The sequence below is a fragment of the Jatropha curcas genome, chromosome 7 (genome assembly GCF_041381405.1).
Source record: "Jatropha curcas cultivar XTBG-Jc1 chromosome 7, XTBG_Jcur_1.0, whole genome shotgun sequence".
NCBI classification, from domain to species: Eukaryota; Viridiplantae; Streptophyta; class Magnoliopsida; order Malpighiales; family Euphorbiaceae; genus Jatropha; species Jatropha curcas.
The window spans coordinates 2,931,795-2,945,081 of NC_143157.1; the positions used below are offsets into that span (position 1 = coordinate 2,931,795).

At 32.8% G+C, this 13,287-nt stretch overlaps 2 long non-coding RNA genes across 2 annotated transcripts; one reads left to right on the forward strand and one right to left on the reverse strand.

The window, feature by feature from the left end:
• The first annotated feature begins 135 nt into the window (after positions 1-135).
• On the forward strand, positions 136-7,412 carry LOC105650966 (uncharacterized). Its single transcript, XR_001047712.4, has 2 exons — positions 136-3,422; positions 3,491-7,412. It is a non-coding gene; the product is annotated as an uncharacterized LOC105650966 (long non-coding RNA).
• Positions 7,413-12,008: 4,596 nt separating this feature from the next.
• Positions 12,009-13,044, reverse strand: LOC119371590 (uncharacterized). Its single transcript, XR_005179224.2, has 2 exons — positions 12,824-13,044; positions 12,009-12,638 (listed from the first exon to the last, which is right to left on the reverse strand). It is a non-coding gene; the product is annotated as an uncharacterized LOC119371590 (long non-coding RNA).
• Between the last annotated feature and the right edge of the window lie 243 nt (positions 13,045-13,287).

Below are 13,287 nucleotides of genomic sequence, written 5' to 3' on the forward strand. Positions count from 1 at the left end.
TAATTGTTTTTTAATCTGTTTTTCTTTTAACTGATTTACCACTCTTATTTTCTTTACCATTAGTTGCAATTTTTTTTCACTTTTTATTTTTACTTTTATGAGAGTGAGAGAGAGAGAGAGAGAGAGAGAGAGAGAGAGAGCAAAAAGAAACAAAAGAAAATCCTAGCTCATCTAATTTACCAGCGCCGTCATTCTCTACACCTCCACGGGCGCAACTTCCACAATTGCTTTCTCTCCATCAAAGCTACTCCAAAGGCACATCTTGTGATTTAGAAAATCCAAGAGTCTTATCAGCACCATCGGAATCAGCGTCTTCATTTCTTCTCACCTGTGAAGCGCCCTCCACCACCAGCTTAGAAAGAGACGGCAATAACCTCATCCACAGGGAAGTTTCTTCACTCTTTAATCATTTCTTTTTATTTTTTTTCTCAATTATTTAGTTGTTAGAAACTCCCTTATGCCTGATTTATGATTCCACATTGAGGACAATGTGGGAAGTAAGTGTGGGGGTGGAGTTTAATTTTGCTTTTATTTGTTTAATTTGTTTATATTTTGTAAAGCACTGAATTTTTGAGCAGTTTTTCCATATTCTAAAACCCAATTTAAATATTTCTTTTGACAAGTGCTCTTAAAAATTCGACTGATTTTTGTGCTTATCCCCTGGAAATTTTGATTGTTTGTTGTGCTAAATGAAAAATTTTATTTCAAAACTTCTTTCTTGTCATAACTTGATTAATAACTTTCTTTTGACCTCTTAAGAGAAGTGCTTTGTCCTAAAGTAGATTTTTCTGCATTAGGTTGAATTCTTGAGATTTTAGGCAAGATAACAGTAAGCTTAATGATAGACTTCCATTTCTCCATACCATAACTGGTATTCCTTAATCATTCTTTTTTTTTATAAATCGTTTAGGCTTGAGTTAATAGGTGAAATCATCAATTTGTTTGTATTTAATTCACTGTTGTGCATATTTCAAAACTTTGTTTAACCTGTTTGAGGCACTACTGTGGATTACATGGTTGCATGTTTTAGGGGATTGAAAGATGTAGATCGAGAAAAGCAGTAATGCATATAGTAAGGAATAAAAGAGAATGAAAAAAGCGGTAATGCACATGAGTTCCCTAAAGTTTACAAACAAATAAAAAAAATGAAAAACAGAATAAAAGAGAATGAAAAAAGCGGTAAGGCACATGAGTTCTCCAAAGTTTGCCAAAAAAAAAAAGAAAGAAAAATGCTCTTTCTTTCCCTTCCGAATGTTTGCTCCAAATCCTAGAGTATTATGCCTTAATAAGTTAGCCTTATGTTTTGATGTGCAACAACTTAAGTTACTGTGGAACCTAATCTATCTGGATGCCTAAAAAGCGGTAAGGCACATGAGTTCTCCAAAGTTTCCGAATGTTTGCTCCAAATCCTAGAGTATTATGCCTTAATAAGTTAGCCTTATGTTTTGATGTGCAACAACTTAAGTTACTGTGGAACCTAATCTATCTGGATGCCTAAAATATTCCAAGTCTTTATGTTTTGTGCCAAAAATGATGGTTTTGAGATTGTTATATACTAGTATGGATTTGATGGAATATATTATGAATGATTATTACCTTATTTGCCTTTCCTCTCAATTTTTCAATCTTTTGCTAAAGAAAGCTGTGATAGGGTGAAGTGAGCTTCTATGAGAGGTCAATTGAAGTTTTAGTCATGCTTAAGGACAAGCATGGGATAAGTGTGGGGGAATTTCATAAGTGGCTAATTTAGCATGATCTATTCTCTTTTTGATTCTTAATTAAGGATACATATACCATTCTTTTTTAAGCCTACAAAAGAAATTATGGATAACCAGACTTCCATGGACATAAATATGTCTCCACCTATTGAGGAAGTATACACGAACCTGAACTTGGAAGAACAACAAGGTCGCCTTGAGTATACAGATGATGTAGCTGAACAAGAGCCACATGAAGATAACCCACATTGCTGTATTGTGGGTCGATTGCTTATTGATAAACTGATTAATATATTGGTTTTTAAAAAAAAAGCATGACACAAGTATAGAGGCTAGTTATGGCGTTACCCATCAAAAACTTGGGCAACAATGCTTTTATGGCTCAATTTTTTCATCAGATTGATCATGATAGAGTTATGAATGGTGGCCCGTGGAGTTTTGCTCAGAATTTAATCACAATGAAGACTCTGGACCCAGTAAAGAATTTGAGACATGTTGAACTGACAATGGTGAATTCTTGGATTCAAGTCCATGACCTTCCATATGGTTTGATGTCCGCTAGAGTGGCACGAGATATTGGTAATTATGTGGGGGAGTTCATGGAAGCAGATGAGAGGAATTTTTCTGGCATATGGCGAGAATATATGTGCATAAAAGTCCGAATGGATGTGAGGAAGCCTTTGAAGAGACGAATGCAGGTTAAGAAAGCTGGTGGTGTATGGACATGGATATCGTTTCGCTATGAAAGACTATCGACATTCTGTTTCTTTTGTGGAATGTTGGGACATTCTGATAAATATTGCCGAAAATTATTCATGACACCAGGAATAATAAGAGAACAATTTGCTTATGGCCCAAGTATGAGAGTAGATAGTCGCAAACCATCTACCAGATGATGGGGTCAGGCAGAAGGGAAAGCAGTTCCCGATAGTCCATTGTCGGATGCAGGCGGATCTTCGAAATAACCAATTGACCCCAAAACTTTAGGATTTGCTCCTTTTCCAACTCCTATAATTCAGGTTGGAAAAACGTAATTAGGGAGAGAACTCATTAGGGAAGGATAGATCTGGAGATCTCGTGTTCAAAAAGGAAACTATGCAAGTAGGGCCACAGACCAAGGTTTGGAGGAAGGCCTGATTCTTACTGACCCTAAACAACGACATCAAGATACTGAGAAGCCCATTATGGAGGAAGATACTGAATTAGCAAATAGTCCAAAAAAAGTATGGCGGGCCCAGGTTCCCAAGCCCGCCAATCGTCATGAGTACCCTGTGTTGGAACTGTCGTGGGCTAAGGAACCTGTAGATAGTTTCAAAACTGAAGGACATGGTGTCCAATAAGAAACCCAATCTTCTATTTTTGCAAGAAACTAAGGTGGATCGAGCCAGACTTGAGCAGGTGAAAAATTTAACAGGTTTTGTAGGGCTCTTTGTTGTAGAACCGGAAAGCTTAAGTGGTGGTTTAGCTTTGATGTGGAAGGAACAAAACATGTGCTCTCTCATTGGCTATCATAGGAATTTTATTGACTTTAGTGTCCATATGGAAGGGATACCCCATTTTCGCTTCACTGGATTCTATGGAATGCCTAAACATCATAGACAGAGAACCTCTTGGGAGCTTTTAGCTATTTAAAAAACAAGTCAGATTTACCATGGTGTATAGGGGGTGATTTTACTGACATTTTGTCATATGGGGATAAGCTAGGTACAATTCAATACCCTACTTGGCTTATAGAAGGTTTCAGACAGACAATTAATAATTGTGGTTTGCAGGATCTAGGTTTCGTCGGTAACAAATATACATGGGAACGAGGAAGGGATACAGCAGCATGGGTTTGTGAGCAACTGGATAGAATTTTTGCAACTCAAACATGGAGACGTCAATTTGCAGCGGCTACTATTTTCAATTTGGATGTCGCGAGTAGTGATCACTCAGCTATATTTCTTTCATTTGATATGTGCCAAAGGGATTTCGATTTGAGAACGCCTGGTTGAAGGAACTTGACGTTAAGCAAGCAGTCATGGAAGCATGGGAAACCGAGAAAAGGAAGCCAACTATGGACCAAATTGAGCAGTATGGTGAATATCTCCATAGATGGGGTCAGGATAAGAAGCGTCAGTTTGGTGATCGACTAAAAACTTGCAAAGCTCAAATGGCACGATTTAAATCAAGTAGGGATCCAATATGCATCCAACAATTTCGAATTGCAAAAGAAGCTTACTTACAGATTCTTCATCAACAAGAACAATATTGGAAGCAAAGTGCTAAACAACATTGGCTTAGAGATGGGGATGCCAATACAAGATACTTCCATTTGATGGCTTCAACTAGGCGAAAAAAGAATGTTGTGCAGAAACTCAAAAACGATGAAGAAAGATGGCTGGATTGGGATTCGGGTTTGGAACATTGATGATAGATTACTTTCATGAGCTTTTTACACCCACCAAGGCCAAATGGAGATGATTCGAGATGCAGTAGAAGAAAAAATCACAGGTGCCAAAAACGCTGCTCTAACACAGCCTTTTACAACGAAGGAAGTCAAAACAGCTGTGTTCAGCATGCACCCTGACAAGGCGACAGGACCGGATGGCCTAAACCTAGGTTTTTACCGCTCTTTCTAGCATATTGTTGGTATGGATCTTTGTACTGCTGTGTTATCTTGTTTGAATGAAAATACACCTGCACCGGAAATCAAACAAGTATCATTTTAATACCAAAAAAGGAGATTGAATGTGTTTTTGATTTGAGGCCTATTTCATTGTGTAATGTCATTGATAAAATTACTTGTAAAACTATGGCTAACCGAATGAGATGTTGTATGGAGACAGCAATATCAGAAAAGCAAAGTGCTTTTATTCTTGGCAGGTTTATCATAGACAATGTAATGATAGCTTTTGAAGCCATACACTACTTAAAGAGAAAATCACAGGGGTTAGACGGCTATGCGGCTTTAAAAATTTATATGAGTAAAGCTTACCGCATAGAGTGGCAGTTCCTGGAAGCAATAATGTTGAAGTTGGGTTTTTGTGATGATGTTGAAGTTCAGTTTTTGTGATGAATGGGTTTCTAAAATGATGCGGACGGTTACTACTATAGTTTACCATGTCTCTCATAGTGGTAAAGAGTTTGGACTAATTATTCCATCCCGAGGGCTATGGTAAGGAGATCTGTTATCACCTTATTTGTTCATAATAGTTGCAGAGGGTCTGACTGCTTTATTAAGCTCATTTGAAAATCGAAATCAGCTCCATGGAATAAAGGTGACACGTTCCACACCCTCCATCTTGCACATTTTTTTCACTGATGATGCATTTTATTTTTTCAGGGCAATAGCTTCGAAAGCTTTTATTGTCAAACATTGTTTAGCTTTATATCAACAGGCATCTGGACAGCAACTAAATTTCCATAAATCGGAAGTTTACTATAGTAAAAATACCACGGTAGAGATGAAGGAGGTGGTCACAGGGCTATTTGGTGTGAAACAGGTGGATACCCCAAGTCAATATTTGGGCCTTCCCTCGTTAATTGGCAGGAGCAAAAATGAGGTCTTTTCTTATGTTAAAGACAATATATGGAAGAGATTACAAGGGTGGAAGCTTTCAATTCTTTCATGGGCAGGGAAGGAACTACTACTCAAAATGGTGATCCAAGCTATTCCCAGTTATTTGATGCAAGTTTTTCTTCTTCCAATGGACAATTTTTCAAATAGTCGAAAACTGCATGAATCAATTTTGGTGGACTAAGGAAAGTAATGGAGGCTCAGGTATCCACTGGTGATCTTAGAGCAATTTATGTAAAAGAAAGGAAGACGGCAGCATGGGGTTCAGGTCATTGCATAAATTCAATATGGCCCTATTAGCTAAAATAGGCTGGAACTTAATGAGCAGGCCAAATGCTTTGGTAAGTAGGTTGTGTAACGCAAAATACTTCCCAGACTGATTTTTTAGCTGCTGAGGTTGGACAAAACCCGAGTTACCTATGGAGATCTTAGTGTGCTGGACATGATATCCTACCGGGTGGTTGTACCAGAAGAATCAAAATTGGTAACGGTACGTTGATTTATCGTGCACCATGGCTATCATCACTGACTGCCCCTCACATTGAGTCGACAAATCAGATTGGGATTGATTATATTTATATAGCGGATTTATTCACAATAGATGGCAGAGCTACATTATTTCAAAAAATAGCTTACCGTAGCAAAGATCAAACCTCGGCCAATCAACAAATTACAACACACCTTCACCATTTTGCCCCATTAACTTACACGTTCAAGTATTTGTCTCCCCTAAATTTAAACCCTAGCTTCGCCCTTGTCAGATAGGACTAACAAACTAACTATCCTGACTAATAAATAAAACTTCAATTCGCAGCATTTTACTCAAGTGCATCCTCAGTTAAAGTGCTATTGTTTTGCTTGGTGCACCATTTCATTAACAATGCTGCTCACCATTTTGTGGTTTTTGTTTCTATCATCTAATATCCCCCCCACACAAGTTGGAGAATGTATATCAGACAGGAAGGGGCTTAGTGTACATATCAGCCAACTAAGCATGAAAGAGAATAGGAAAGAGGTGAATGAGACTAGTCTTTAGTTTTTCACAAACGAAATGGCGATCTAATTCAATGTGTTTAGTGCATTCTTGAATAGTGGGGTTGGTAGCTATGTGTAATTCAGACTGATTATCACAATATACACTAGTGGGTTAGGGGTGAGAAATATGGAAATCATGGAGAAGATATTGAATCCATTGTACTTCACAAATGGTGGCAGCAAGCGCTCTATATTCTACTTTAAAGGAAGAATGAGAAACAATACTTTGTTTATTAGATTTTTAGCTAATAAGAGAATCTCCAAGATAAGAGCAAGAGTCGGTCCTTCATTTTCTGGTTCAATGTACTTTTGCCCGAAGTTGTTGGATCCTCTCTGATGCGAATAGTGGGGAGCTGTGCCAAGTTTTCAGGAGTGGTTAATGCTATTACTTGACAGATGTGATAAACAATAGGTACAGGGGGCAAATATGTTAGCATGGGAAATATGGAATGCGAGAAATGGGGTGCTATGGAATCAAAGACTTATTTCTGCTTCCTCTATTGTGCATAAAGCTAATCAATATATGCAGGAATGGGAAGCAGCAAAGGCTAGCCCATTGTCATTTCATCCTTACTTCCAAATGCGAACCAAATTCTGGAGGTCTAAAGTGCAACATGGATGCATGCTTTAATGAAGAAAATGGCGAGGGCAAGTGTAGGCATGGTGCTCCGTGATGAACAGGGAGAAGTCAAAGCTTAGGGAAGGTACAAAACTCAGTACTGGCGGAGGCAATAGGAGTAAGGGAAGCTTTGAGTTGGGTGAAAAATGATTGTGCTTCGGCTCCACTGATTATGAACTGGATTGTTTATTAGTTAAGCAAGCTTTAGATAATAGAGCAGTGGATAATTCTTATTTGGTATTTTGATTCATGATTGTAAGTCTCTAGCTAGAGAATTTACTTCATTGTCTTTTTGTTTTTTCAAAAAACTAACGAATCATGTGGCTTACTTGTTAGCACGAATTACTATTTCTATGCCTGATTTGATAGAGTGGATTGATACTCCTCCATCTATTATTTATGATGTACTGCTTTCAGATGTTAATAATAATTAAGCAGTCTTTCCTTTAAAAAAAATTGGGAATATATTTATTTCATTTGATATTTTCCTTGTGCGTCACTATTGCATATTGAGGCTACGTTTGGCAATAGGGTCATTAATGCTGCATATACCCTCTGGCAATTCATTGTTATGTTTTTGAAAAGTTTGTAATCTATTTTGGTTTGGTTAACCATGAGGGTAGTTTAAAAAGTATTCATTGTTATGGAAAGAAATAATAATAATAATAATACAAATCTTGAGTTGAATTTGAAATCAAAATTATGAATTAGGTCTTAAAGTTTATAACGATAGATATACAGTAAACAATAATTTAGGTTTCTTTCTTCTCTTATGTGTCTTTTAGTTGCCTTTTAATTTTTAATTTTAAGTACAAATTTGTTATCTAATTTATGTTTAAGACCCCAAATTTAGAATTTTAATTAGTAAATTTATCTAATAACTTTATAAGATTTTCAAAAGTGTCCATATAATGTCAAAGAAGTGTCCTTAGTGTGTATAAAGTATCCTTAAAATGTCTAAAATTAAAAAAAAAAAAAAAATGTTGGAACACTTGTTTTAAAATATCTAACACATATCCGAGCTGTGTCTGGAAAATGTTGATATCCAACATGGTTACCGTAATAGGTAAATTCAACTTTTTGAATAATATATATATATTAGGAAAAACGTGTTATATTAAAATAATATAAAGACAGACCAGAGTTTATGATGAATAGGTGTAATAAATTTCAGAACTTATTCAATTATAAATTAACATATGGTAGAGACTTACAGATTTTGAAATCTAATAAATAATTCAAATTCCTAGAATTTTAATTTTATAATCAAACTCAAAAGCTAGTTCAATAATTTTAATCAAATGAAATCCAAAAGCTTAAAATGTATAAGATCCAATATAATTATATATTGGATAAAAGATAGATTATTTACTGTTTAGGAGTAGGTTAGGTTATCAAACTTGTTAATAATAGTTATTTGATTATTATATATTAATCATCCTACAAAAAGATTATCATACATTAATGGATTATTATAGAGTTTGAATCTTCAAAAAGAGTCTTGTAAAAATAACAAAATACGTGTACAAATTTAAATGGAGTATACAAAAAAAGATGTTTCCATCAACTATAAACATTCAATATGATCAGGATCTAACTTCTTAGTTTTGAAGGTGAAACTTATATATTATAAAATAATGAACAATTACCAAAATCGAAATCTTTATTTAATTTAGTATATAAATGAAAAATTTTATCAATTGAGTTTATAAACCGTTTAAATTATGTAATCAGGTGTTTACTGGTGAATTGACAACTGAAAATATGAATCAGCAAGTAGTGACGTCCACTTGAGTCTAGTCACATGCTGACACAACATGACATGTCACTTATAACTGATTTAAAGAGTAAAATGATGTGGCAATTGCTATGAATTTACCCATTTGCCCTCACTTTCAATTGCACAAATTCTTTCTTCTTCTTTTCAATGTTATATTAGACAAGATGGAAGTACTTTGTTGATGAATGAATCAACCTCAACCAATAATATGATTACAAGCAGACAGGCAACAGATTGCAGATGGGCAATTCAAACCTTGAAGCATGGCAGATGGGCAACCTATATATTGAACATAAAGGAGAGAAAAATTCCGTAGGCGGACTCCTATCCAAATTCTCTCTTGAAAATCCCAAAGGCACCTGGGCCAGAAATATAATGGGTCATCAACGTTATCCCAATCATTTTCACCTGGAATCAACTGAGTCTTTTCAGCAGCCCTGGCTAAGATTTTCAGAGTCATTGTCATCTCAGTCTTTACCTGCAAAACCATCAAAATATACACACAAACGATAATAAGAAATCCAAATTTTGTTAGTGTTTTGTTTGCTTTTACTTAATCTCCGATTATAAACCAGAAAGGAAAAAACAGAGACCTATTTATTTAATATCTAAACGTAATATTGTTATGAAAATTAAATACCGAAAATTAATAAGATAATTAACATACTTCTTTCTTGGAAACTTCTTGATAATTAACATCCTTCTTTCTTGGAAACTTCTTTATCTTTATCTGAGTATCCAAATCCTAGCTTAACTTGGTGAATTTACGCAGGTTCCTTCCAGGGGACAAAACCTAAACCTTCTTAAGCTTGGATTTGGAACCAGTTATATAATTTATATATATAACAAACAATTCTCGGTTAATTTGCATATCTCTGCCTCACTTCTTGTTTCTTCACAGTAGTTCTCTTTAGGTTTCCGTTTATTTGTATGCTCCAAAAATGAAGCTTTACTCCTTTTCTTCTGCAGAATCTTCTTTAGGCGATGAAGAAAACTCTTTTTTTAATGACGATGAAAGAAACTCCTTTTCTAACAACGATGATGAATGGGAATTATGCTTTTCTTTTGACGATGATTGGTTTAATGATAACCGAGAATCTGAATTTCGCATTCATGTAAAGATTACTGATATTGATGAAGAAGAATGCTTTTTTTTGAAGATGATAGTTTTACTGATAATCGAGAATTTGAATTTCGCATTTATGAAGAGGGTAATGATATTGATGAAGAAGAATTGGAATTATCGTTTTGGAGGAAGGTTATTGAGATTGAAGAGCTACTCGATACTGCTGATGATTGTTTTAACAACGAGGATGAAGAATTGGTATTCTCTTTTTATCAAAAGGTTACTGAGATAGAAAAGTTGTTGGATAGTGCTGATGATGATCAAGAAAGCCTCAAGATTGGCGGTGATGATGGAGATCATAACTATAATTACGAGGATGAGGATGAGGATGATTCAGATAAAGAACTTCTATTTCTTGCTAATTCTTACATCAATGCCTATGCCTCAAGAATGGTTTTTAGTTCTAGCTTCTAAGGATTAGGATTTTTCATCTATATTTGCAAAGCGTTTTGTTTTTTCAAGTTCTCGTTTTGAACTTTTCTGCAATCTGTTGCCTGTCTGCTTGTAATCATATTATTGGTTGAGGTTGATTCATTCATCAATAAAGTACTTCCATCTTGTCTAATATAACATTGTCTAATCATATTTATTATTCAAAAGAATTTTAATTTAAATCAAAATATAATTAAAAAATAATGAAATATGATTTAGATAAAATAGAATCAAGAAATAATTAAAAAAATAGATATTTTTTAAACCAAATATTCATATAATCAAACATTTTTCTAATTCAATAATTTTATTTAAATCAATTATTTCATTTAAAGATTTTATAAATCAATGATAAGAAACTATAATATTTTTATCATTATTGTTATGTTTTAAATAATTTTTCCTTCCTAATTTTAAACTTTTTAAATAATATCCCATGTGGGTTTGGATATTTACACTCCTGCCCTTTTGCATCCCATGTTTTTCTCTGAATTGACATATCTCGAAATTTTATATAACCTAAATTCTAGGTTGGTTTCCCTTTTGCAAACCATGTTATCTAACTTTAATTTTAAATATATTAAGTATAACTGAAATATAAAATTTATAAATACCAAATAACTTTTACAAAGAATAATAAATTACTAAATTTGACATTTAACCAAAAAAACTAATTAATTATTATAAATATAATATTATTTTTTCTTCTCCAATTTTTTCTTTTTGCTGATTTCATTTGAACTATAGTAATTACCCGGTTTGATTTGTTAATTCTCACCCAATTAGGTAAAATAAAATACAAAAAAATTTATTTAATGAAAAATACAAATAAAATAAAATAAAAATTTAAAAATTCATAATTTAAAAGATTAAGGTTAAATTATGTTTTAAAAGTTATAATTATCATACTAAATATTAATTTGTAAAAGTGAGTTTAGTCTATTGATGTGGATAGAGGTTTATAAATATATAAATAGATATATTATTTAATCTAATATGTAATATTTTTTTCACTAATTTATTAATTCAGTTTCAGTGAATCTCTAATCCTTTTTAGACTCTATGTAAACTTTTATTTATTCGAAACAAATTCACTGACACTCAAATAAAAATTTTTTCAAACAAATCACGAAACTTATTTAAAGAAAATAAAGAAACAAATAAAAACACTAATTTTATAAACTTTTTAATCTCAACCCTTTTAGGATAATTAAAAGAAAAAAGAAAAACACTCCTTGTCCCGCTATAGGATAATGGATCCCACGTTCTAGAACTTCGTCACCACCTTAATCTGTTTCTCTTGTGCAAGCCAGCATGGTAGATATTTGAATATGGAAATAATGTATTTATATATCTATTAAGAAATAAATTTTTACAAAATACCATCCAATAAAATATAGAAAAATAAAGAAATAAATTTTAAAAAAATAATGTTGAATAAACTCAACTGTCCAATTATTTTAAGATGAATGATTATCTAAAATTTTTTTTAATATTTTTGATTATTCAATTGTTCATAGTTTATACGTTATGACAATTAAAAATAAGTTCAAACATGTTTTGAAAATATTAAAAAAAAGTTTAAAATTATACAAAACTTAACAAAATTAATCTATAACAAATAACAAAAAGATAGAAACTAATGTTTTTTTTTTTTTTTTAAAGCATCCTAACTAAAACTAATTTGAAACTTGTTTAGTTTACAAATTCAGTGTCCTATACTTGATAAAAATGTGATAAAAAAAAAGTAAAATTTTTCTAGTAGTTATTTTATTTTTATAACCAAAGGCTGAAGATGACTCACAATCAATTCATATACATAATGACACACAGAACAAAAATAAAAATAAAATAAAAATGAGGAAAAACAGAAACACAATAATAATATTTGAAGATCATCTATGCAGACTTCTTAAATACATAACTTTGAAACTAAGAAACTTTAATATACTTAACCAAATTCCTCTTGAAACAACTGAAATATATCTTTCTCTGAGTTGGCTTCGGGCATCAATCATGAAGGGAATAGATCTTTGAAGATCAGCCATCAAAAACAAAATAAGCTCTTTGCTAATGAACTCACAATATTTTTATTAGCTTCGGTTTTCTTATCAGGATGTATGCCGAGCTACAAAAATCCAAGATGAAGCTAAGAATCTGTTAGAACTATAAAGTCAAGCAGAAGAATTGAGCTTGGCAATATATATAAATACCCTTTTGATCACAAAATTCTTTTTTGTATGAGTTTTCCCTGTGTGACTTTGCTTGGGTAGAAATTTCCCGTGAAGAATTGACCATCCCTTTTTACAGTCTACCATTCTTTCAACCACATTTTGGTTTACGATTGGAACTTTTCTGGTTCAATTCAACTGCCACCATAAAATTTGTTTCATTAGTTATCACTGAGGCCATAACTGCTCAACGATCCCAAATCAAGAAAACAATAATTAATTTTTTTTGATATGAACAACAATTCATCCGAGCATTAAAAAAAAGACTGAGCATCAAAGTATAATAATGAAAATCTAAAATATAGAAGAAAGAAGAATCAAACCTGATGAATGGTGTTTCCCTTTGGAACATGATTTTGTGGTTGTCAGTAGCAAAAACAGAGAAGCTTTTTGACAAATTTCTGGCACATTATTTTGTGATAGGTCTTTGTCAATCATGTAGCGAATTAGACAAGCCATCTGAAGGAGTTTTTGATCGAAGATGAAATCAAAGAGGATAGATCACTATCTATATATCTATTTAACAAATAAAATAATAGATAGTTGTGTAACAGAATACAAAACAAAATAAAACTTTAAAATTATAATTATCTATACATCTTTTATAAAAATTATTTTTAAAAAAACAATTAAAAAAGTGTCCAATCACATCACAGAAAAATAAATAAAAAAGTCAAAAATCTTTGAAAAAAGGAAAAAGGAAAAAGGAAAAAGGAAAAAGGAAAAAGAAAAGAGTGTCAACACAGCCTTTCAAAGCTATTTTTTGCTATATTTACAAATTATTTGA